General features: G+C 43.9%; 1 long non-coding RNA gene across 1 annotated transcript in view; it reads left to right on the forward strand.

Moving 5' to 3' along the window:
* The first annotated feature begins 2,742 nt into the window (after window positions 1-2,742).
* Window positions 2,743-24,830, forward strand: part of LOC133221893 (uncharacterized) — a 53,013-nt gene continuing 30,925 nt past the window's right edge. The window contains exon 1 of the long non-coding RNA XR_009728099.1: window positions 2,743-2,834. This is a non-coding gene — a long non-coding RNA (uncharacterized LOC133221893). The remainder of the gene's footprint in view (window positions 2,835-24,830) is intronic.

Consider the following 24,830-nt stretch of genomic DNA (forward strand, 5'->3'; position numbering starts at 1 on the left):
GGATTATTAAATAGAAATATCTTATTCTTATAGGCATGGAAAATGCTGCACTACAGTAAATTTGGAAAGATCATGTAAGATTTCATTCTGAGATGAAATAATGCCTTTCTTGATGCCTTAGGGCCAGCATCACCATAAGCCACAGTTGTCGATTTTCATCAGGTTACTTTTTATCCACATCAGATCTCTTGCTCTGCTTTGCCATGCAACTGTAGAAATGCTTGAGCTGAAACAAAGTGATGGGACAGGACAAAGCAGTGCAGGACAGGAATGGCTTTTTTGGTGGCAGAACCAGATTACATCAATTCAAAGTGGTCACAGAACTCTCATACAAGACAGCCAATGCTCATGTTCCCCACTGCTTGTGGTCAAGGACATACCTACAACTGTTTGGTTACTTAACCAAGTGGTTTCCTAAGCTCATTTTTGTATAGGCTACTTTTATAGCCAAAAGTGAATAAAGAAAACTAGTGTCTCAAACAGCAAGAAATTATAACTGCTGACTCACATTTGTGTTTTTTAGCATATACAGGCTATAAGAGTATCTAATTGTTTGTTGTTCTGGCTGGGTTTCTAAATGTGAATATGAAATAAATGACCCATTACCACTGCGTTCCCACAGAACATCTTGAACAACAATACGAGTTACAACCCATTTGCCAATGTCTAATTCAGTTACCCTGTGGGTTTTTTTCAGATTGCCTTCCTGGGGTGAAATTTATTATTTAATTATATTTCATTTAGTGTAAATACAGATGTTTAATAAGTGGATGGTCAAAATTTAACATGTTGAAAATCATAGGAAAATCATCCCACCTTCCTGTTCTTGTGAACTGAGTTTGCAGGGATGGTGGGTATCACGTGGCACTGGATTTATTTTCCTTCACCTATCATATGCCTTAGCTCACCACAGTGTTTTGCATCTGGGTCAGCTGTATTTTTATCAAGCATTAACATGCACAAGGGTTTGCCAGTACTTAATAAAAATGCTGCTGAAAACTGCATTCTTCCAACTCTTTATTGAAGCAGATTATATTGTGTTTGAACTGTGTTTGAACTGAAGGTACACTCATGTGAAAACTCTTATATTCATAACCCACACCCAAGCAATAACAAAGAACTCAGTTAATGAAAATCACTCAAAGGAAATCACTGCCCACCCCTTCCAAGATCAATTAAGAAGATTATTCCAGCATACCTAATGCTGCCACCCTGCTGTTGTATTGGAAAGCACTGTTTCCCTTTAGAAGGCTAAGGTAGGGAGTCTGACAATACTGTGTAATAAACAGTGCTGTGAAAAAAGCATTTATGATGCTATTACCACCATCTATCCCTGCAGCAAAGGACAACACTTGGACAGTGTAGATATATAAGGTCTCCCAGTGAGGCTCACATTCAAATGAATGAACCTTTTCAGACAAAGGATGGCAAAACTCTTTCCCAGGGGGTTTCTGTATCTGGAGGACACTCAGCATGGCTTCCTAATGCTCAGTACATCAAGGATCAGCTGGAAGAAGACTGTTCCTCCAGACAGAGAAGAGAACATCCTTTCTGGCAGTACACCAGCAAATAACACCATGACAGATGGAGTAGCTGCCAGAGAAGAAATACATGTGTAGAGCAGGGAATCCAACATTTTGCTGCGTGGCTATAAGCATGACAGTGTGTGCAAACCCTCAGCTGCTGGGAAATGATGCTCCACTGGCTTCAGAGACACCCAGCAAACTATACTAGCTGAGAGTCTGGCTTTGTTGTGGATATTACAGTTTCTAAATGTGTTTGTTCTCCTCCCCTTTTTCTCTCCTCTCAGGTCCCTGTTGACAGTAACAGGTTTCTCCTGGGGGTTTATCTGCCCACAAGCATCAGAAGGTGGGCTTGAGCTTTAATGATGCAGAGCTGAATGCTGGAGTTTCTTAATAATGGGCAAAGTTCTTAAAAACCGAGACTCCAGTGTATATCCATAATGAGAAACTGACAGAACCGCTTTGAATATTTGTCTGATGCTAATTGTTCTGCCAAAACTGTTCTGCTAACTGTGCAAAATACTAATATTGCCAAAACATTACTTCTTCTTGCAAAAATGCACCAAACCTTCACACAGCATTAAAGATACAATTCGTTGCTTTATGCAAATGAAAAAATGTTCGTAATCATTTTGGTAAATATTTCATTTAGTGTAAATGCAGATCCATTTTAAACTGCAAACATATGCAAAGGCTGGTAAGGTTTATTTCAAACAGTTCACAGAACAAAAAGCTGCTGCAGTTTTCAAATGAATCCTTCTTTAGCCCGCATATGGAAGCTAAAAGGGAGGAGAGAGAAGAGGGTGAAACTTTTCTCCAATGGTTGTGACTAAACCACTGAATAACTGCTTTTCTGCTCTTTACAGCTTGTTTTGATATGTAGTGTGATTCACGTGCTACACTATGAGGGGAAAAGTGCCCCAACCCAAATAGCTAGGAACAGAAAATAGAAATACTATTTTTTTCCTCTGTATTTAAACCAGGGGATTTGTGGGGCACAGAAAGAAAAACTGAGGCATTGGTTCCCTTTGACCTAAACCTCACACTTTTCTCTCTAGCCATAAAGGCCTATAAGGGTTAGAAGAGATTTCAGGACAGGGAACCACAAGGTGCTTTGGGCTGGAGCAGGGTGTACCAATCAAGGTGTTGTTTTGTAAGTGAAAACACATGTCGACCCTTCTCCCAGCAGGTAGCACTTATCTATGGCCTTTGTAATTTGTTGATGTACAGCAGCTGAGTTGTCATGCCCATGCAGTATGGGAAGTGGATGGTAGCAGTGCTCCTGGGGATCTTTCCTGCTGTGACTTCAAGGTAAGGCCCTGCTCTGGCCAGGGATTTAGTTTTTCTCTTCTTGTCCAGAAAGATAAAGATGTGAGAGGATTCTTCATTCATTTTTGAGCAGATTCATTTAGGGGTTGCAGCTCTCTTGCTGCCTCTCTGGGTGTGAAACAGTTGTTTGGTGAGGGAGCTGACTAGAAGCTTCTCCCCCTAGGGCCAAACTTGATAGAAATAGAATAATAGAATTGTTTAGGTTTAAGAATGCTGAGTTCATTTGTTAACCTTGCATTGTCAAGTCCATCACTAAACTGCATCCCTAAGTTCCCCATTGACACTGAGGTGGTTTGCTTGTTTTCACCTTTGTTGTGGTATCATGGAAGTGCAGTTGGGTTTGGAAGCGCAAGAGAAAGAAAGGCTCTGTGGCTTGCTGGAATGCTCAGCATAGCTTTTATCTGGTGGTCAGCACAACGGCAAGATTAGGTTAGAAGCATCAGTATTCTCAGTGTGTTTGGTCGAAGGGAAGATGTGACCTTTCTGCTGAGGTTCTCACCTTTAGTGTCCTTCTCAACAGGAAGGATCAAGAAAAGATGCCAAAATACAGCTCAGATTTTCCCTTGAGCAGTAATGGCAGGGTGGAGGTACTGTAGGTTTTCGTTCCAGCTAAATTAGGTACCCCATGTCTTAGATCGCAAAGCTGCATATTTTTTTGCCCTTTGCGTAAATCAGTACTGTTGAGTGCAATTGGTGGAGTAATGATAATTCTCCAGGTGTATGTGGCTCTTGGTTTTTCCCTAAGATAATCTCTCTGATGCTGCCTTCAGGTGCTTCTTACAGAGTCTAAGGACTTTGCTGTTCTCTGGTAACTGCAAGGGCAGCCTGGGTTAGCTTGCTTTCAAAGAACAGAGCAATAATGGTCTGTATTTGTGAAGACTGCAGAGTTAACCCCAGTGGTTCATTAATGGGTTGTGAAATGAAAGAACTTTGGATTTCTGAAATTAAAGGATCTCTTGGTGTACCTGGATGATCACTCAAAATATAGGACACATTAAAAACCACTAGGAGCCAGAGAGAGTAGATTAGGAACAAAACCATCAGTGATTGTTTTAAAGGGTCCTATGCAAATACTGAATTCCTGATGACCAGTGTTTTCAGAAGTACCACAGCAACCCCAAATTACAGAAAAGCTTCTGTGAGTGTTTATCTCATGTATCATTTATGGATCTGTCTCGTACCTGAAGTGTGGGGGCAGAAGGGAGGGCAAGCTCTCTGGGGGTGTTCATGGGACAATGAAGTTGAACAGTTTTCACCCTTGTATGTGCCTTGCTCAGAATTCAGCAGTGTGCAGAACTGCGACCTGGGTCACAGAAATATCCATCAAAACCAGAAATAACACTCTCATGAACACCCACACTCCTGCAGGAACACCTCTTTGGCCATGTTACACAGTAAGGTGCTCTGAGCTACCAACATGCCCCAGTTCACCCCTGTTTTGTACCTGTTTGGCTTCTCTCTGGCACATTTGGTTGAGGCTCACCTTCAGCATAAATTATGATTAAGCCTGACAGCTTACACATAAACAACATCGCTCCATACCCTCATTTTCTTAACTGATCTCAGTAAGAGATTGGCTCTCTTTAAAATCAGTAATACTTTAACCCCAGCTAATTTTGCAATAGCAGAAACATATTACTTAGAATTTGCTTGATGTATTTAGTAATGCCTTGGAGCAGTTCTGGGTTTCCAGTGTGTCTCTGTGCAGACCCTTTCCCCTCCTGCCTGTGAACCTGTCCTATCTCTATCTTGTCCCTTTACGACTTTAAGCTGGCTCTGGTTTCAGTTCTGTGCTACCTTTCTGTGCCTTCCCAGAACATTCACAAGGCAGTGGGATACAAACATGGCAAAAATTGGCTAAACTGATTTGGATGAAGACCTCCCAGCCTGGTTTCTGTAACTTTCATGGAGCTGCTGTAACCTGTTATGGCTCATTATAAAAACCATTGCCCTAGTGTTCATCAGCGATGGCGCAATCTTTGCCATGAGGTATTGGATTTCTGCAGTGCCCATCTTGGCGAATGCCTAGGCATTATTTCTGCAGTCAGAAAAAAGCTGCTGAGAGCGTTAACCTTTCTGTTGCTCTCCCCCGTAGCTGAAATGTGAGGTAGCTGATACATCCAGTTGTTTCTCTGATCATACCAAATCAGACACGTGCTGTAATAACAAAAAATAAGTCATTTCTCACATGATAAATAGGGATATTTCATCCTAGAAAGGATGCCCAAGTGAAAACTTGCTGGTAAAATGACCCAGGGTTGCTACTTATCAAAGTCAAGCCCACTGGCAGGCTGCTTGTGAATTTCAGAGCTAATCTAAAAGCTGAGTAAAAGCTCAGCCTGTATCTGAGATTGTCAAAACCGATGTTAGCAGCAAAGCTGACAACTCGCTTGTCCTAGAAAATCACTTGTGAGGGTTTTGCGTTTTGTTGGTGTCCCTTCAATGGTTTAGAAAGAAAATATAGATGTACTGAAGAGAACAGGCCACATGGAGCCCTTGGAATAGGATGATTCTTTCTGAGGTTTATGGACTTCTGTGAGCATGGCGATGGAGGCAGTGAAAGGAGAGCACCTGGAAAATGAGTGATAATAATCCCAGTGCCTGGGACATGGGGTCCAATAAGCAAGGTTACTCCTACAAAGCAGGACAACAGTGTTGTGTTTCAGATAGAGAGGGAGGGAATAGGATGGAAAAAGAGTTCATGCAATAGAACAAAACAGTTTCACTTCATAAAGGCTTGCAGTTTGCTTGCTAACCTGTGAATGGATAACTTTCCTTTCTTTGATTAATCCTGGGTGTCTAAATGGCATGATCAATACATGGTTAATTCTCGATAAACTCATACAGTGAAAGTCCTATACGCCAGCTAGGACAAGAGCATCCAAGAACGACAAGGTAGCGGTGCCTGTGATAAGTACCAAGCATCAGCAGACTTCACCAGCTGTGTGAATTCACATAAACCCAGCTGGGCACAGACTCCAGAAAGACCCAACAGTGTCTTCTGCAAAACGACATGGGCAGTAGGAGCTACCAGAAACATGCTGAAGTACTCAGGAATGTTAGGGACATAAAAATCCACATCTTTTACTAAGAATAGATCAGAACTTATCTCTGCAGTGTCAGAAATATTGAGAAACCCACAACTGTAAGAAACTCCCTTGGGTTTGCTCTCCTTTATGAATTCTGACCTATGCCTTGGCTGCCCATACACTGTTTGGATTTTACATTGGTTTACCTCATAATTGGATGAAGCTCAGCAGTTTCAGCTGGGTTTCTGGGTTCAATCAAATCATCATACATATGAACTCAGAAACTTCTCATGAAACACCTACTGGGAATTCACACTGCAGCCCAAAACCCAATAGAAAAGTCTCAGGAGAAGTGCCATTTGAAGCGGCATCTCGTACAGCTGCCCAGAGGAATGTGTTCAATATCTTGTGGTACTTTTGACATGATCCAGCTATTGCATTTGCTGTTCCTGCATCTGCCTCTGGCTTTTGGCTCCAAACTGTTCTGTGAAGTTCTATAGCTTGCACTAAGCTTGATCCATCTTTCCTAACCAGTGCAATAATTTATTCTCCTGTGAAAAGGCTACATGAGTAGCCCTGTGTTCACATATGAAACTTCCCTTCCTTTGAACACTTGTTTCCCTGCCCTGATGTGTGCAAGAACACAGCAGGATGTTTACTCCCCAAAAGCCTCCGGCTTGTGCTTTCTGATAGCATCCTTCCTCTCTCAGGCAAACCTGCCTCAGTCCTCCTGTCTGTGACTCCTGCCTCACCCATTTATGGGAGCAGGTTATCTGAAGTCTCATAGTAAAAAGAAAAATGTGAAAATGTGGTGAATTGCCATAACCTTTGATTAAGTTTTGGAGGACCATCCCTGATTGGCTGTAGTTGGGCAGGAAGCGGTTGCTATTTAGATTTTACTGTTATTTGGATGTAGCTACAGAAGCCTTTAGTCATCTGGGGTTTTTTTTTTATTTTTCTTTTTTTAAAGTAAATTGAAAAATATCTCTGGGTCAAATATTGCTTTTGCATTTGGGCTCTGTATGGTGATAAAGCATTTCAGTTTCTGCATTGCTTGCTTGCAGCAAGCCCCTGGAGGCTCTCTTAGTAGAAAAGGCATTTTCTGTAGAGGAGCCATATGTGTAGAAAAGATAAGATTTGCAATTGCATATATATATATATATAAGTAAATACATTGTTTAAATAACCAGCTGGTCTAACTCCTGTTCTCAGTGAGTTTCCCTACGGCCAGGCTCAGCTCAGAGCATTTATGGAAGCATGGCACCAGTTACGGCATTGTTTGATGAACTGGTATTAAGCAATTAGTAGGAAATAGCCCAGGTGAGAGACAAGGAGCATAAGAAAATCCTTGGAAGCCTATTTAGTGCAGTGAGTTTTTGTTTTTTTCTGAGTTAACCTTTCCACCAGGAATAGACTGCAGGTGGTGCAAGTTCCTAGGGTAGTTTTAGATGAGCTGCTGAGTTTTACCTTAAAGTGCATTAAAAAGTTGCTGTTGCTCTGTCCTCCTCATTTTTTGTGCTTGAGGCCAGGCAGTTTAGGAGGTGAGCGATGGGTTCCCATCACTACCTGTACTCTGCCGTCTCATGTGAAGAGTGTGGAAGCGCTGTGTGCCACTTCTGTGGTGGGACATGGGGCTGGGGTGGCCACAGTGCCGTGGGAGTCTGCAACATGTCCCACTTGAGCACAGATGATGTCCCAGGGCTGTGGCCTTGGGAAGATCAATATGAGGTCTGCTTGTGTTCTGGATTTGGTATAACTGTGTCTGCCACAAAATGATTCTTCTGTGTCATTGTTCAGAGGGGTCAATAGATTTAGAGATTTTCTGCATAGCAACTTACTGACTTCTGAATCGCCTGAGCTCTGGAGCCAGAGACGGCTGAGCTGCCTGTGCACACACCACTTATCCCAGCGATTCACAATGCAAACACCCTGCTAGTACTTGGGACTGAGTGTGGTGATATGAGTTTGGCTGCAGTTTTCAACCCACTTCATGAATTTTGATTACCCATGAAGAATAAGTGGAGACCAGTGGTCCAGCCCTCTTGAAGGGTGTCTGGGAATTGTGACATCAGGGTTGCTGGAGAACAGATTTATGTTTTCATCATATGCCCTGTTTCTCTTTTGCTGTTCCTTGGCCAGTTTGTGTGCTGAGATGCTTCTGATTTAGGGTATAGATTGTGCATTGTCCTCCCAATCACTTCTCTGCTGACAGTGACATGGTTTTTTGAGAGAACCTGGGAACACAGATCCATCAGAAATTTCAAGGAGAGCGGCTTGCTTGGAAAACAGCATCTCCAAGTTTTGTGCATCTGCCTCCTTATGAATGTACATTTTCATGTGAATAGAAAGGCAGTGCTTCTCTCTGTGGTTACCTTGCTTCTCTGAGCTCCTTGCTCTGGAATGGGCAGGGTGAAACCTTAGACCCTTTCAAGTCAATGCAAGTCTTTGTTAACTATTTCGACTTTATTTCTACTGGCCTCTTTCCAGGTCAGTACCATGGTAATGTGTTTATTACACCTTCTCTCAAACTTGTTTCTCTGCTCTCTTTTTTCATCTCAGGACATTAAAAGTAGTGATGTTGCTGCTCATTTTCACAGATGAGACAGCTATATATAGATTTATTTATTAGTTTTCATGAACTCAGGAAATCAGTGGTACAAGATAACTGAGCTATGCAGTGGTCAAGGAATGTTAATACCCCAGGCACATATGCAGTTCTGGTGTCCTCAATATAAAAAGGACATGAAACTGTTGGAACAAGTCCAGAGGAGGGCCACGAGGATGATCAGGGGACTGGAGCACCTCCCATATGAAGATAGGCTGAGAAAGTTGGGGCTGTTCAGCCTGGAGAAGAGAAGGCTGCGTGGAGACCTCATAGCAGCCTTCCAGTATCTGAAGGGGGCCTATAGGGATGCTGGGGAGGGACTCTTCATTAGGGACTGTAGTGATAGGACAAGGGGTAATGGGTTAAAACTTAAACAGGGGAAGTTTAGACTGGATATAAGGAAGAAATTCTTTACTGTAAGTGTGGTGAGGCACTGGAATGGGTTGCCCAAGGAAGTTGTGAATTCTCCATCCCTGGCAGTGTTCAAGATCAGGTTGGACAGAGCCTTGGGTGAGATGGTTTAGTGTGAGGTGTCCCTGCCCGTGGCAGGGGGGTTGGAACTGGATGATCTTAAGGTCCTTTGCAACCCTAACTATTCTATGATTCTATATGCAAGTGGTTTATTAGAATCATAGAATCAATTGATAAGGGGCTGGTCAAATTCAGCCTTAATTGCAGGGTTAGTAAGGTTGCTGTGGATAGTCTGGGATCCTTGGTTCTCAATGCATCTTCTGTCATCCTATGGCTGAGGATGGTCAAGGAGGGATTCTCTCGAGTTGAGTCCCCAGCCTGACAGAGACCTGCCTAGATGAGCCAATTGGAAATGCTGGAGAGGGATGCTTCTGCAGCTTCCCAGTTTGCTGGTGCCTCCAGCCCCTGATCTGGGGTGCTTACCTTGCACTACTTGAGTTCTCATGCCAGTCCCAGGTCCCCTAGCGATGGGCCACTACCCTGCTGCAGCCTTGCTGGTGCCAAAGGAGGAGACAGAGGTGCTTCTCTTGGTTGCCCTTACTGTCATGGTCTGAACTGGCAAAGATCAAGGGACAAATTGCTGTGGCTGAGGGGGTTCAAACCCACTTCTCCTAGCTCCCAAGTAATGTCAGCCCCCTTATAGGGTGGCACAGAGACCTCTGGTCTCACTTTTTAGTAATTGTGGTGCGCACTTGTGAAGGTGTCTTGGGATTGCTGGTGCTCACCTGCACGTGCCAGGGCTGTGGAGACTTCCCAGGCTGAGAATCTCAGGCTGGGTAAGGCTCTGAGCTACCTTGCTGGGATACCAGCAACCTGCAACTAGCACAGGGGCAAAACATAAAGTATGTAAGGAATTTGCTATCAAAGGTGTGTTTATTGCTGGCACATGATGTGATGATTATGTTGAAAGCTGGAGAGGGATGTTTTGCATGTAGTGATAGAACAAGGGGTAATGGCTTTAAACAAAAGAGAGAAGATTATTAGGGATAAATGCTTTACTGTGAGGGTGCTGAAGTGATGGCACAGGGTGCCCAGAGAAGCTGTGACTCCCCCATTCCTGGCAGTGTTCAAGGCCAGGTTGGACAAGGCTTGGAGCAAGCTGCTCTAGTGGAAGGTGTCCCTGCCCATGGCAGAGGGTTGGAACTGGATGAGCTCTAAAATTCCTTGCAACCCAAACCATTCTATGGGTACTGAGAGCAGCTTTGAGGACAGTCGCTCTGAACTCAAGCACCTAAATTGCCCTCACCCACTGCTTTGGGCTGTCGACTTCTTTTGTCAGTCTACAGTCTAACAGGGGAAGAGGTGTGTGTTAAGATAACTGCCAGACCCAGCTCATCACTTGTGCTGATTTGAGAAGTAAAGTATGTTATGGAGAACTTCTCCCCTAATTCATTTTCATTTGATGGTTAAGAATAGCTGTCACAGCTTGAAAAGTGCAGCACATATACTTTGGGAAAGTCTCAAGTCACAGTGGGAAGAGTTAAATTGCACTTAGTCTTGTTAATCTGATTTATTATAAGCAAAGGCACTCCAAACAAAGCAGCAATCCCTTAGATTTCTGTAAGAGATCTGACAACTGCTTTTCAGAGGCATCTGATAACATTTAAGAATATTAAAGTGTATATAATTGCCTCCTAGGAGAGGCATTTGTGCAGTGGAAATCAAGAGAGTGGAAAGTGGCAGTTTTGATGAATCACGGTAGAGGAAAAGCTGAACTCTCAGAGCAATATCATGGAAGTGTGATGTATAAAGAATATTTTCACACTTGCAAAACTTTATACAAATATTTAGAGATTGAATCACTTGTTTTCAAACTTTGAGGCAGCTTTTATCCCTCCTGTGCTCAAGTGGGACACAATGCAGACCCCAAGGGCACTGCCCTGAGCTGGTACCTGTGGCCACCCCAGCCCCATGTCCCACCATAGGGGTGGCCACACAGCACTTACACACTCTTCACATGGGATGGCAGAGTACAGGTAGGGACAGGAACCCAACACTCACCTCCTAAACTGCCTGGCCCCAAGCACAAATAAGGTACAGACTTCTCACTTTCTTAAGTAGCAAATATTGGACCCTGCCCCTCAAGTTTTGTGCCTTAGAATTCAGTGGGCAGGTAAGTAGATCAGACCTGTAATATTAAAGGTAGGGGAGAGGATTTGGACATTTTTTGGAAGACGTGTTTTGTTGTGGGTTTTTCTTAGTATTTTTTTTTAAGTCTACTTTATTCTGAAATCAAATGACAGAAGTTTATTTTGACATTAAACATTGTGATCAGGGTACCCAAAACAGTAAATGGATACGTCTTGGAGGGACAATACATGCAGAAATTAGTCTGCAATGGGAAGAAGCATCTGTATCAGTGAGATGCAGCTGTTTTACTCTGGCCTGCTGCAGCCTTATTCTGGGCACTGAGCAAACCTGCCTTTGCCATCTCTTTATTTCTGGGGACATGCACAAAGATTCAGCGGTGAGGCTGAGGCCAGTGGGATGTGACAGGGAAGTCAGAGGGACTTTGCTGTTGTAAATCATCTGTTACCTGGGCCCATGGGGATGCTTTTTTGGGAAAGGCAAGTATTGCATCTATAAGGCACTCCTTGCCATGGAAATGCATCCGAAGAAGTGCAACTGTGGACTGTGTATCGAGTAACTTGTTTTTTTTGTCCGGAGAATAACAATTTTAGGATATGGGATAATATTCTAAAGGGAGGTCTTCTGCACAAGAACCCTCCCTGGAACAGAGCAGACTGTGAGGAAATTCCTTGGGTCTGCAGTTGAAGCCTCAGTTTTGCCCTGGCTGCTGATTCAGGAGAGCTCACCACTGAGTTTATAGCCCTTCCTCACATGGGACAAAATGTGAACAGAGGCTGGAAGATGCTATTGCAAGCTTTACTTTGGGCCTGGTGGCAGCAGGACTCCTTTGGATACTATTGCATGGGGAGCTCAGTGACTAAGGGGATCAAGAAGATCCACCACACCTGAAACAGGAGATGCCTGAGGTCCTTCCTGCTAGCTGCTTGCTCAGAAAGAGGGTCAGTGGGAAAATTTCATTGACCTGACATCAGATTCATTTTCCCAGCACTTAATATTTGCAGTTTCACTCCCATTAACTTTCAGAGAGTCTGTCTAATCCTCTGGGTCTGTTGCATGTTAATTCTTCAAAGGCCTTGAAGCTCAATGGGCTACTCTGTCAGTGACATGGAGCTATTGGAATGACGGATGTGTTTGAAGTCCAATAGCAGTGATGCTGTAGCTGTGGTTGTCAAGTAGCTCTTTCTGCAGAGGCTGAAAGAGCTTTTTATGGGGGAGCAAAGTGCCTTGTGGGGTTCTGCAGGTCTTCAGAAGCTGCCAGCCTTATGCTGGGGAAGGATTTGTCCTAGAAACCCTTCCCCTTCCTTAGCTGTGAAGAGCCTGGGGGAGAATATCCTCCTCATTGCAAGGATGAGGGCTGGGAGCTGCCAAGCCTGACCCAGGAGCTCCCTTCCATGGCATGCTGTCGGGGCTTCAGAACCCCCTGTCCAGCTCTTTCATGCAGTGAAGGGGTCAGCCTGAAGGTGAAGATTCTAATTTTCACCTTGATAAAGCTGTTATTCAGGGCTGTGTGTGGGATTTAGGGGTTGGTTTGTTTTAAGTATGAGTTTTTCTTCCTTACCTTCTCAGATTAATTCAACAACTTTTTTTTTTTTCTGAGGCTGAGGGAGCTGGAGATTGCTGAGATGAGGCCAGTTGCACCTGATAGCGCTTTGGATACCTTGAGAATAAGAAACGTGTGAAACTGGGATTTACTTATTACTTTAAAGACCTATTAGGAGGGGAAAAAAAGGGTGGTGAAAAGAAGTTTTAAGATTGGATGCTGAAGACTTGATAACACCATCAACCTCTGCAGCTTCTCTCATGGGTTAGTATTTTTATACCAAGTTAAAACCATGCAGTTTGGAAAATATAATGCCAAAGTCATTATAGAAGAGGATAATTCCAAATTCCAACCTTTTATTTAAAACAAATGTCCTCCGGGTCTTTAATCATGCTGTGCTAATCGCTTTCATTATGACTGGTACAAGCAGAAGACTTTGCGAAGTTCTCTAAAGAGCAACTCAGTAATATGGAGCCATAAGCTTTTATAGTTTCAGATTGTTTGTTGTCGCCCCTGTGAATATGATCTATGTGTATGTTGGCTCTTCGGGGATGCAACGCTCGCTTTATTTTCTCCTTCCTCTAACAGCAGAGCTCTCTTTCAGGAATTGCGTTAATGACAGAACCTCAGGGGATCCACCAGAAAGGGAATTTTCTGGATTCTATAAAAATGCAATGAGGTTCCATGGAAATGGTTTGAAAAAGCCCGGAGAATTGGTCTTTGTCTGTGGGGGTTTCAGCCATCCAAGATAGTTCTCTTGTGGGAATGTAAGTCTGTTAAACCCTACTGAATACTTTCCCATAAATGGTATCTTCTTTTGTCAGGATACTGAAATTCTGGTTTTTTTCCACCTAAATAGAAATGAGTGTTTGTTTCCTAACCTCCTTGGCCCTTTCAGACTGTCATGGTTTAAACTCTGTCAGCCATGCAGTCTTGCTCTCTCACTACCCCCTTTCTTCCCTCCCCCCAGCTCCCAGAGGGATGGGGAGGAGAATCAAAAGAATGTAACTCCCACGGGTTGAGATAAGAACAGTCCAGTAACTAAGGTATAGCACAAACCACTGCTGCTGCCACCAATAATAGTAATGATAAGGGAAATAACAAGGGAAAAGAATACGATACCACCCACTGACCGATAATACCCAGCCCGACCAAGCAGTGAACTAGCCTGTCTGGGTAACTGTCCCCCAGTTCTACATCCTGGGCATGACGTGCTGTGGTATGGAATACCTCTTTGGTCAGTTTGGGTCAGGTGTCCTGTCTCTACTTCCTCCCGGCTTCCCCTCCTCCCTGGCAGAGCATGAGGCTCACAAAGTCCTTGGTCAGACTAAACATTAGTGAGCAGCAACCAAAAACATCGGTGTTATCAGCACTGTTCCCAGACTGAAAGTAAAAAACACAGTGCTGCACCAGCTAAGAAGGAGAAAAAATGACTGCTACTGCTGAACCCAGGACACAGACTTGGAATACTGTGAATGTCAGGCACAGTAGCAGAAGGCTCTTTTCAGTGTGTATTTTGTTTTAATTCCTTAAATGAGAGAACTCCAAGAACCACTGTACCAGAAACACTGGATGGAGTCCAGAGTGATACATGACATGCCGCAGACGAGGCGCCTTCCAATGCTGAGCATTCAATATCCCATTTTGAGTGGTATTTAAATTATCCTTTCTGCTGAAGCCTGGAGAATTAAGAAATGGTTGATCTCATGTCACTGGGGATCCAGATTCCTGCATGGCCAGGGAATCTAAGGCAGGACACAGAAGGAGCTCACATGCCTGCAGTACAGGCAGCATCCGTACCAGGTCTGCCAGATGGGAATGATAGATAAAATCAGACCTTTGGAAACTTGTGCATTATATAGAGCATCACAGGGAGAAATAACATGAGAAATATTTCAATATTCTGCAAAAGCTGAATTTGAACACTGTTCTATTGTGGTTGTTTTTTCTTTCTCTTTTTAAACTTTATTCCTTAAACCCCATCTGGGGCCAAGCTCCTCACTGGTGTGCATTGTTCTCACTTTGTGAAGCTGTGTTAATTGAGAGCAGCAGAGCATCTGTCCCTCTTGTGCTACATTAAAATATTCATACAATTAAAGAGTACTTTGAAGTGCTTTGGGGCTAGATGTACTCTGCTTTACTTTGGGTGGCCAGGAGATGAAAATGGGATTGTTTTAATTGGATTTGGTCCTGAGAAAGTGTGCCATGTCCTTGTTGGAATTTCCTTGCTAAGCGATACTACACCTTCTCCTTGCAGCTCAGAGTGGTTGGACCTGTGCAGAGGGGACCATGATAAACGGTTGGTTTTAATCATCTCTACTTTGGAGTGAATTAGGAAGGAGGGGCATGTATTTATTCACTGAGCTGTACTACTCCACAGGGAGAGACTTGAACCAAGGAGAGAACTCAAATGCATCTTGGCTGTAGTACAGGTTTGGACTTGGTTATTTATTTTGAGAGGGTTATTTTTGTTCTGTTGTTTTTTTACAGTGGGGAAAAAACCCATTTACTCCAACTTCTTGCAGCTGCATAATGAGGTGCCATTTCCCGATATGCAATATCTAAAGGTCAGAGAAAGCCTTGCTGCTGTGAAGTGCTTATACACTTAAAGAGAGTGTGTATACACAAGTATTTCCTCTCTCAACCCTGAGCACCAGCCCAGCTGCAGGCAGAAGCTGTGTGCAGGCAACTGGGGCTATGGCACCTTCCCTATGTGATCACACGTTGCAAAGAAACTGCCATCGTTAGTGACAGAGCATTGAATTGTAAAACATGTTTTGCTGGTGGATGGGTGTTTTTGACATATTCGTCTCATTTCAGATTCATTTACAAATCTTTCACTCTGTTTTTGCAAAGCCTTCACTCAAAGTTGTCACGTTCCCAAGCTTTGTTGGGTAACATCTTGTTGGCGATATACCTCTGGCTCAGCTAGGAAATAACAGATGTAATGTATGTAGCTTTCCCTCTTTGACAACAGCAAACATTGATGCTTTCACAGAAAGCTTTTTTTTTTCTTCTGGAGTTCTAAAAATTCGATACATGTGTGTATATATTTACATGTTTATGTGTGTATATACAAGTAAAATTATGTATAATGTGTGTATATATAATATATACTTACATCTGCATATATAAGCATGATCCACTTGGTGATATTTCTGGAAGGTCAGATGACATTGTAATCACTCACAAGTTTGCTTCCTTGAATGTTTAAGCTGAAAAGCTGCAGGGAATATTAAATCCACTGACTTTAGTCCCTGAATGGTCTTGCCCCTCAAATGTATATTTCTATGGCAGCCTCCTTCCACTGCAGGTTGGTTCTCTTATTTTATTTTCCTCTTTCATCTTCCAGCTGCTTATCTGTCCTTCCAGATTCATTACTTCTCCTTTCCTTTCTCTTTACTTCCCTTCTTCTCCTGCTGTGTTCCCATTTTTAATGATTTATTTTATGTTTTATTTTATAATGTTATATCTGCAGAATGAACTGGTTTTATAACCCCCCAAAATGAATCCTATAATTTATTTTCCTTGTGAAGTTAATGCTTGTGGCTGCTCAACAGCCTCTTGCTGATGGTGATGCACACTCTGATGCTGGGTTATTTTACTGCAATTCAGGACACATTTTGGTAGAGTCAGGACTGGATCATGAGGGGGGCACCTATGGGGAGAAGACCAGGCTGGGGTAGGAACTTAAATATAGCCATTCTGAACCAGATCCGTTATCCCTTCATCTCAGTCTCTTGCATTTGGAAACAGCAACTAGCAGATGCTTACAAGAAGAGTAGGAGCAGTGCTTCCTTAAGCATCCAGCTTCTTTTCCCTTCTTGCCATTGTATACATCAGTCAGAATTTGGCAATGTCCTACACAGAAATTGCATCTCAGTCACCCCATTTAATAGCCATTATTTGGTCCTGTTTTCCATAAGTTTTCTGATTCATCCATAAACTTATTTATGCCTTCAGTATCTGTAATCCCAAGGCAAGAGAGGTACTCGGTTACCCATGGAGGGAAAAAATATTTCCTCCTGGTTGTTATAAACCTGTGGCCTGATCATTTTGCTGGGTACCTTCTAGTTCTTTAAGTGTGAAAGACAACCAGGAACATGCAGTGCTGGGTTTATAGGGGGTTACGAGCCTCAGTTCAGTGTCAGGAATCTTTATCTTCCCCTCAGGGCAGAAACACCTCACTGCCGGATGAAACCTAAAGTTCATAAATGCATAAGCATTAGCGAGGGCATGTATGAGGGCTGCAGGAGGTGCATAAATCATCCAGGGTATTTTTAAATAATAGCAAGTCTCACTACATTCATCTCTCTTGAGCTTATTCTTCAGCCCCTCGGTACATTTTGACATTCGGAGTTAATCATACCTCCCAGTCAAAATATGCAGCACACAACTGTCTTGGAAGAAAGCTGCAGCTTCCTCAAGCCCACAACATGGATTGATAGGGGCCAGGCAGAGCGAAGGCTAGGCTGATGCTGCAGATTATGGTACTATAAATGGTACATAAATGGTACTAGCTTCACAGCATCCCTGGGGAATCCTGGTGGCAAGAAACACAGCTGCTCCCATGGTTATCCTGCACCTGGGTAGGAGCAGCTTGGTGCTGGGCAGTGTACTTCTGCTTTTCTCTCCCTGTTTTTTCATAGTGATTCTGGTCACTGAGTAGAATAAAAGAATAAGTGTGCATGTGGTCCAGTGGATGGGAGTGACAACCCCATGGGAGTCCTCGTTCTCATCCTGCATCTTTGACCATTGTCTGGGATATTTGGGATTGCTTTCCTAAGTGGTTGTGTGCAGTGAGAAAGTTTATCTACATGCAAACGCTGGAGCGTTTAGAAGCCAGAAGGAAGAGAACTGGGATCCAGATACTGTCTTTAGTAACATGATGTGATTCCAAGTGGCCTTTGTCTGGGTTTTATCAGTGACAGGTTTGCCCTGCTCAACTGCCTGCATCCTCCCCACCGTGGCATAATCTGACACCGGAATCATAATGTGCATCTTCCAACTGATTGACATTGAGCTCTGCTGCCAGTAGCATGAGAGGGAGGCGGTGGGAAGAGCAGTGGGAGGCAAGCAGTGCACTCAGTTTCAATTTACCCATAAAGGAGGAACAGAAAGAGAAAGATGATGTGGTGGCCTGCAGAGCTTTGCAGAAGGGAACATCTTTTTCAATTATCAATGTCTGGGTTGTGTAAAGTATCAGGAGTCCCAGTACATACTCCCCAATATCTCACTTATGTCAACATAGATCAGTTTAATGCACAAAATGATATGTGATACAAACAGCTTATCCAACACAGTAGATAATTGCTGGGCACTCCATCCAAGCCACACACCATACTCTGGGAAGCCTTAGCACTTTGGCTCTGACCTCTGGGAGTGATTTTAAAGCTAGAAATCTCCTTTATCTCCTCCAGTAGTTTAGGAATAAGAATTATTTTCGGGAGTGATCCAGGATAAAGATCCCCTCTGTAAAGAGGCTTACTGGGAAAACTCCAAAGGTTGGTGACCACCTTGGAAAGGTGGGATGACACAAAACCTGTGTGTGTATGTAAAAGTATCTTAACTAGAACTTCTCTCTGCCCTCTGTAGTCCCAGTCTGACACAAACCTGCAGCCCTCAGCCTAAGACAGACAGCAATTACCGTCTCTCAAAGTCCTTCAGAGAGGAGCATCCTCAAAGCTTCATAACATAGCAGTCTCTGGCAGAGACAAACTACATGTGACTCTGTTTCCCCAGGCTGCTTCTTGATTATGCTGCTATATACTGCAAAATAAGATAAAAAGTCCTTTTAGCATCAAGGGCACTATCTCCCTAGCAATCCAGTACTTGCCAGCCTGAGAAGTGAGACCAGATGTGCTTTGTTGCTCTTGAAGTATCGAAAAAACCACTGACTACAGGCTTATTAACTTAGGAAAGTTGTCCATCCACTAAGAACCATAAATAATCCACGACAGCCTCTCTGCCTGACTCCACATCCCATCTCCCCTGCTTGTGCTGATTCACAGCCAGATGAGATTCTCCTCTTCACAGCTGTCCAGCGGATTATTTTGGGCAAAGATGTGATGAACTCAGCTGGAACCACCTGCTGCCTCTGGTTCTTGTTAGCTCCACACAGCTCTTGGCATTAGACTGGACAATCGCTTCTGGGAGCAAGAAAGGACTGAGGACTCAATTATAGTCGGAGACCATTGTCATATTCCTGAGGATGGCAGCCAGAGTTGCGGGCGCTGATGCTTGTTGGTACAAGAGCTTAACATTGCATCAGTGGGGGTTACAGGCTGGCTGTGGTTTGTGAGCTTACAGCACATGTAAATAGCTGTAGGCACATGTGCTTTGCTACTCTGGAAGAAGTTCCTGTCAGCTGGTGACTCAGGTTTTGAGGGCTTTGTCACTGTTTGGTGGGTCTGGAGAAGGGCATTTCCTGCCTGCTGCAGGAGTACTGGAGCTAATCCATGCTGCAGCTCTGGCTCTGGGTTTTGGTGCTGTTAACAGCTTAGTGAACTCTGATATCAAAGGGGCAATGCAGAAGGGGCCTGGGAAAAGGAGCTATGATGGTTTGATAAGATGTTGTACCCACGTGTAATTTCTGATCATCTCTGGTAAAATTATGATATTATCATGACTGCTTCTAAATTTCAATTCCATTTCCATGCCTGGTGCTCAAACATGGTCTTTACTTGCTTACACGCATATGCATCTGTTCACAAAGCCTACTTGTGTGCTAGCAACATGCCTCTTGCAGTGGGAGAAATTACCTTAGACTTAATTACCTTCAATGAGGGGAACTGCCAAAACAGGTAGAAACAGCTTCAGGGCTTCATTGTTTGCAGTATCTTCCTCATCTCCTACTTAACATGAGAGACTTAAAGGTTGCTTTGAAGAGAAGAGAATAATCTTTTCTTCTCTCCAGCATAAATGAATGGCTTAAACTTCAGCGAGAAAGATTCAGATTAAATAGGAGGTAAAACCTTCTAATGGTAAAGATGAGTTTCCCGGGGAGGTTGTAGGGATTCCACAGCTGGAAGTCTTCAAACAGGATCTGGATAAGTATATATCAAAAGGGATATAGCCATGGTTGAGCTTTCACAGGGGAAGGGACGAGACAAGATGCATTGTTGAGATGCTGGGGTTCTTTCCAGCCTTTTGATTCTATGAAGTAAGCAAGAAAAAAATCATTCTTAAAAGTAAAAATAAAATCTTCCACCTCTGCTCATGCTGCTGCTCTAGGGTGCAGAGTCAGGAAATGAATTACCTGTGCCAGGAAATGTGAACTGAGCAGAACAGGACAGAATATGCTTTCCCAGTCTGTACAAATCAGCAGCTGTGGCATTACGTGCTGGATCAGCTGCAGTATCTGAGTGTATTTACTGTCAGTCCTAAACCCAGCAATAAGGCACCAAAGGGAACAGAAATTCAGATCTTTGTGTTCATGCATATATTCTTCTGATGTTGCCTTAACTTTCTGGCATAGTAAAGCCATCCTTGGGAAATACCGTTGTCAGTGCTTTGGTTATTTGCTGAGTTTATCTTTTGCTTCTCTGTGTACATAAAAGCTGCTTTGGTTACTGGAAGTCCTATATGCACTCCTTTGGTCTGCTTGTACCTTGCTTGCTGCAAGTGCCCCAGTTTGTGTTCTGCATGGGCAGTTCATGTGCTTTGCCTGGCCAAGAAATCTGAGACTGATGATGGCATTGATGCTCTAAAACAACTTTCTGTCATTACCATGGAGAAATGGCTGCTGGCTGGACAGCAGTGGGTTCAGTGGAATCCATTGGGCTGGCTCAGGAGCAACCAGAGATGTACATTGGGCATCTTGGTTTGCTTCCCTGTTCTGGGAATGCAGAGCCTGCATTTGCCTATGGCTGGCCCAGCACTTTGTCCTCCAGCTCTCTATTAGTAGCTGGACCATGTGCTGACTGTGGGGAAGGACTCAACCTCTGCCTTCCTGCAGGGAGAGCAATTACCCATGTAGGGGGGAGATGGTTATTTCTTTCCACAACCGGGTACCTGAGGTGTGGGTGACAGGATAACAGTGCCCCCCACAGTACATATGGCCCCAGTTCCACACTGAGCACTCCTACCCAGGAATGTATGAAGTGGTTTATTTTCAGGGAGCTGGCACAGAAGGAGCCTGTGGAAATTCACTTAGCAATAGGCACTTGGTTTTAGCTGTTACAGGAGCAGATGAGGTTTCTGTGACCCCAAGACAATCCATCCTCTTGGACAGAGGAGATGCTGTGAGCACAGGGTGAGGTAACTGGGTTTTTACCATTATTTTTCACAGTCCCAGCTGCTCACCAATGGCTGCCTCTCTCATTTAAGTTGATTGGGAGCCAACTGCTTCTCATCCAGATCTTATTTCACTTGGAGAATGGCACTTTATGGGTAAATCTGTGTTACTCACAGGACCTAGCAGAAGAGAGGAGCACTCTGGGGTCAACAGAGTGCTGGAAACCTGTAGTTTTGCTAATTTTCCTTTAAACTGACAAACTACTTATGCAGATCTTGTCATTGCTGTAGGTCATGAATATATCACATATCTGGTTAGGTGTTAACCTGCTAGTGATGCTGGTTTGGGACTCAGACAAAGGTAGTTTTCTGGCCATTGGGCTTGATTATGTACCTGTATCTAAAGAGTCCATCAGCAGGGAAAAATAGGTAGCCAGAAATAACTGAGGGGAATAAACTGCTTCTTTGTGAGAAGAGACTGGGTCTCCCCATCTGGAGAGGAGAAGGTGTGGGGGAATAAACTGAGTTCTACAAAATCACAGATCCAGAGGCTAAATTGAACCCAGAGCTGTTCTTCACCACATCCCACAGCGTGAGGAAGGAGCTGGTGTGGGAGATGGTGAACTGTAGCTGTGCAGTGCTTGCCTGTGTGCTGGCAGCCACCAAAGCTTTGTTGGGAGCTGGGAAGAAATTGCCTATTCCATCAGCCAAACAGGAACATCCTGAGCTGGCCAGTACTGGCCCAGTGGGGAATACTGGGCCAGCGGCTGATGGAAGTAGTGTGGTTTGTACTGTGTGAACGTGGAAAAAGCCCAGAACACAGACCCCTAGGAGTGGAGCATCTAAACATTGCTGTGCTGGTGTGGAAGCCAATGCTGGAGGGCAAATGTGTATAGACATAACCGATTTATTAACTTGGTGGGTAGATGCCGTACTCGATAGGCATGCTCATAAAATCATTTGAATCTGTTCTTAATGTCACAGTGTAGATGCTCAGAGAGGCCACCAGTTTTGCTTGAGCATTCATCAAATTAACGTACCACCAGCACCATGTTATTGCCAGTAAATGATTTCCATGCAGGCAGCAGCACTGTTGTTTCAATGGAAAAACCTACAGCTTCAGGGTGCTGATGTGTCACATAGCTCTCCTGCTTTAATATTCACTCCCTCAATTGCTCTCTTGGATGTGTTAATTCTACATGCCTTTGTCTGCTTGTTCTGCTTCCCTCTCACAAAGCCAGGAAAGAATAAATAGCAGTGTAATGCAATGTGTGACAGTATAAATGCCCTCCAAAGAACAACTGCTGAGACTGTTGACATGAGAGTTTGTAAAAGAAACAAAAGGAAATATGCTGATTCTGCTGCTTTGCTGCCTAACTCGTGCTGAGCCTGACTAAATGTTATGTCAGAGCTTCATGGCTTGTAGTTTGCCAATGTTTCACTGAGGAGTAAGTGTCACTGTTTAAATTATGTTGCTAAATCTCAAGCTGCAGGGTAGGAAGACTGGCCTCTTTTCTATGAACCGCCTCTCTAAACATACCTTTAAGTACAGACATTAGATGAGAAATCTTACTTTGTGTCACAATATTCTGTAATTAGGATGAGGAGAAAGATACCAAAACCACCCCTGACTGCAGAACCAGGGTTACCATCACCCACCTGCCTATCAGCTTGGATCAGCATCACCCTGGAGGGTGGGACTGGGGGGAGCTTCCTGCTGGAGGCAGATGGGGAGCTGGATCCTCTCCTGGTAGGAACTGGTATGTGACCACTGAAATCTGGTTCACAGCCAGGTCACAATCCAAGAGGAGGCTGGTATCAGAAAACAGCATAAAAATACTTGACATTTATGGGGATTTAATGAGGGAGATCTTTATCATCCCCACCATCATCATCAAATGGAAGAATTGAAAGTACAGGAAAGTGTTTAATTCAAGGGCATAGGGTAGGCTGGTACTGAGAACAAACTTGAAGCCCAGGCCTGAGAACATCTTGCTAAGACCAAGTAACGGTGCTCCCTAATTCCTTAAATACACAGGGAGCCTGTATCTTACAAGGGCCCTTTCTGGTCTGCCTTGCTCCAGATGACTTATTCCCCCACACTGTATTTCTCATTCATGTTGCATTGCAGAGGAAAAATAGCAGTGCCCTGAGAGCTAAGTGCCAGGTGACCCGTGGAGCACCAGTACAATACTGGCTGTGGAAGGAGTGATGTATTAATCCACTTTACAGGTGTACTCTCATGATGATTGTAAGACCCTGCCTCTTCTTGGCTCTGGAAATAGTTCAAGGCTGGAGTGCTGTTGGTATTGGATAACAGGATATTGCAGTAGAATAAATTCCATTGCAATTAATGATGAGATGGATGAAATTGTCTGGGGCAAGGCGCTGAGGGAGGTGAGTGGTCCATGCCCTCGGCTCTGGTGAGTGCCACTACATCCAGGGATCCCAGTGGAAGAGACCCTGAGGGGCTGCAGGGAGCAGAAGATGTTCCTAAGGCCCTGTGCATCCATCTGCCCATGGAAGAGTGAGTCATGGCCACACTGAGCAACAAAGGTCAGCTACTGAGTCTCAGAGCCACCTTGCCTGTCTCAGTTAGGTGTTCAACACCCACGGTGTCTCTTTTCCATTACATATTTTTATCTTCCCATCTAATTATCTAAGGCTCTAAAACGTGGAGCAAGGCTTCACTCAAGAGATAGTGATGATAATAATAACTTAGCATTTATCCAGTAATGTCCCAAGGTAGGAAGTGCTGTGCTGATCTTTAGTGCTTATTGATACTGGTTTCCCTCATAGAATCATAGAATAGTTAGGGTTGGAAAGGACCTTAAGATCATGTGTCAATCTAGGAATTTATCAGGGTGAAAAAGCATTCATGCAGTAATCTCCATTTGAAACTACTGAGGAGTAGCACGTTAGTTGGATGCAGGAAGTCGGATAGGGAGGGCTTGGTGAAGCTAAACAAGGTTTGCACTGGCAATCTGTTTCCAAAGCAGAAACTTCAGCAGAGTCAAACTGGCTCTGAAGATTTACTGCAGAAAGGTTCCAGGTACTTGGCATGGGGTAAATGGTGAGCTTCTGTAGTCTGGATCCCCAGGAAGATGCCGAAGTGGCATCTCTGCATGCCTGTTGCTTTCTTAGAGTGGGATTCTGCAGAGGTTTTGTGCTAGGTGAGATGAATCCAGGCCAAAGTTCTTGATGTGTTGTAAACTTCGGGTAAGTCTGCAAGTAAGGCAGAGCTTTGCTGTCCTGGGACAGTATTGTCACAGCCGCTGACTAAAGGAAGCTTTTAACTCCAGCCCTTGGAGCAGCTGATTTCTTTCCCTCGATCTGGTTGTTCTGGCCACAGGGCTTGGCAAGAAAGGGGGCAGTTCCTGTGCTTGGAAGTGGGCTGGGATTTAATGCCGGTGTGGTCTATTTAGGGGTTACCTTTAGTCAGGGAGGATTCTTGATCAGCCCTAAAATAGACCAATACAGTCTGATCCACAACAGGCTTCCAAAGTCTCTGTGACAGATGAATTAATTGCACAAAGCTATTCACAACAGCAGCACCTGCACATGTAAAACTGACCGGCAATTCCAGTTAACAGCATCTGGCAGTTCCAATAGAAGTGTCAACAACCCATGCAAAGGTTATTGGAATTAAAGGGAATTACAGAATTGGTTTTAAAAACTTAATAAGCTCATGAACTCCGAAGATTGGATACACAGGCTCTGGTTTTTAAAGCTGTTCTAGTGCATCCTTCTGGCAGAGGTTATTTCTTTGACCATCTGTGAATGTTGAGCACAGAAATAAGGCTGTTGGCAAACTTTCCTTTCACTGTTTCTTTCCCAAAGCAACACTGTTCACAAGCTCCTTAAGAAGAGAAATAAGTAATTAGAGAGAAATAGGGTAGCACTGAGTATGGCTGACGCAAAAGTCCAGATCATTTCAAGTGATGGGAATTCTATCAGGGATTACAGAGACCTGTCAGGCATTTCATTTGTGAAGTCTGCATATAAAC

Source organism: Neopsephotus bourkii, unplaced genomic scaffold (genome assembly GCF_033783945.1).
Source record: "Neopsephotus bourkii isolate Nb327-2 ecotype Australia unplaced genomic scaffold, CSIRO-AGI_Nbou_v1 NB_1572, whole genome shotgun sequence".
NCBI lineage: Eukaryota > Metazoa > Chordata > Aves > Psittaciformes > Psittacidae > Neopsephotus > Neopsephotus bourkii.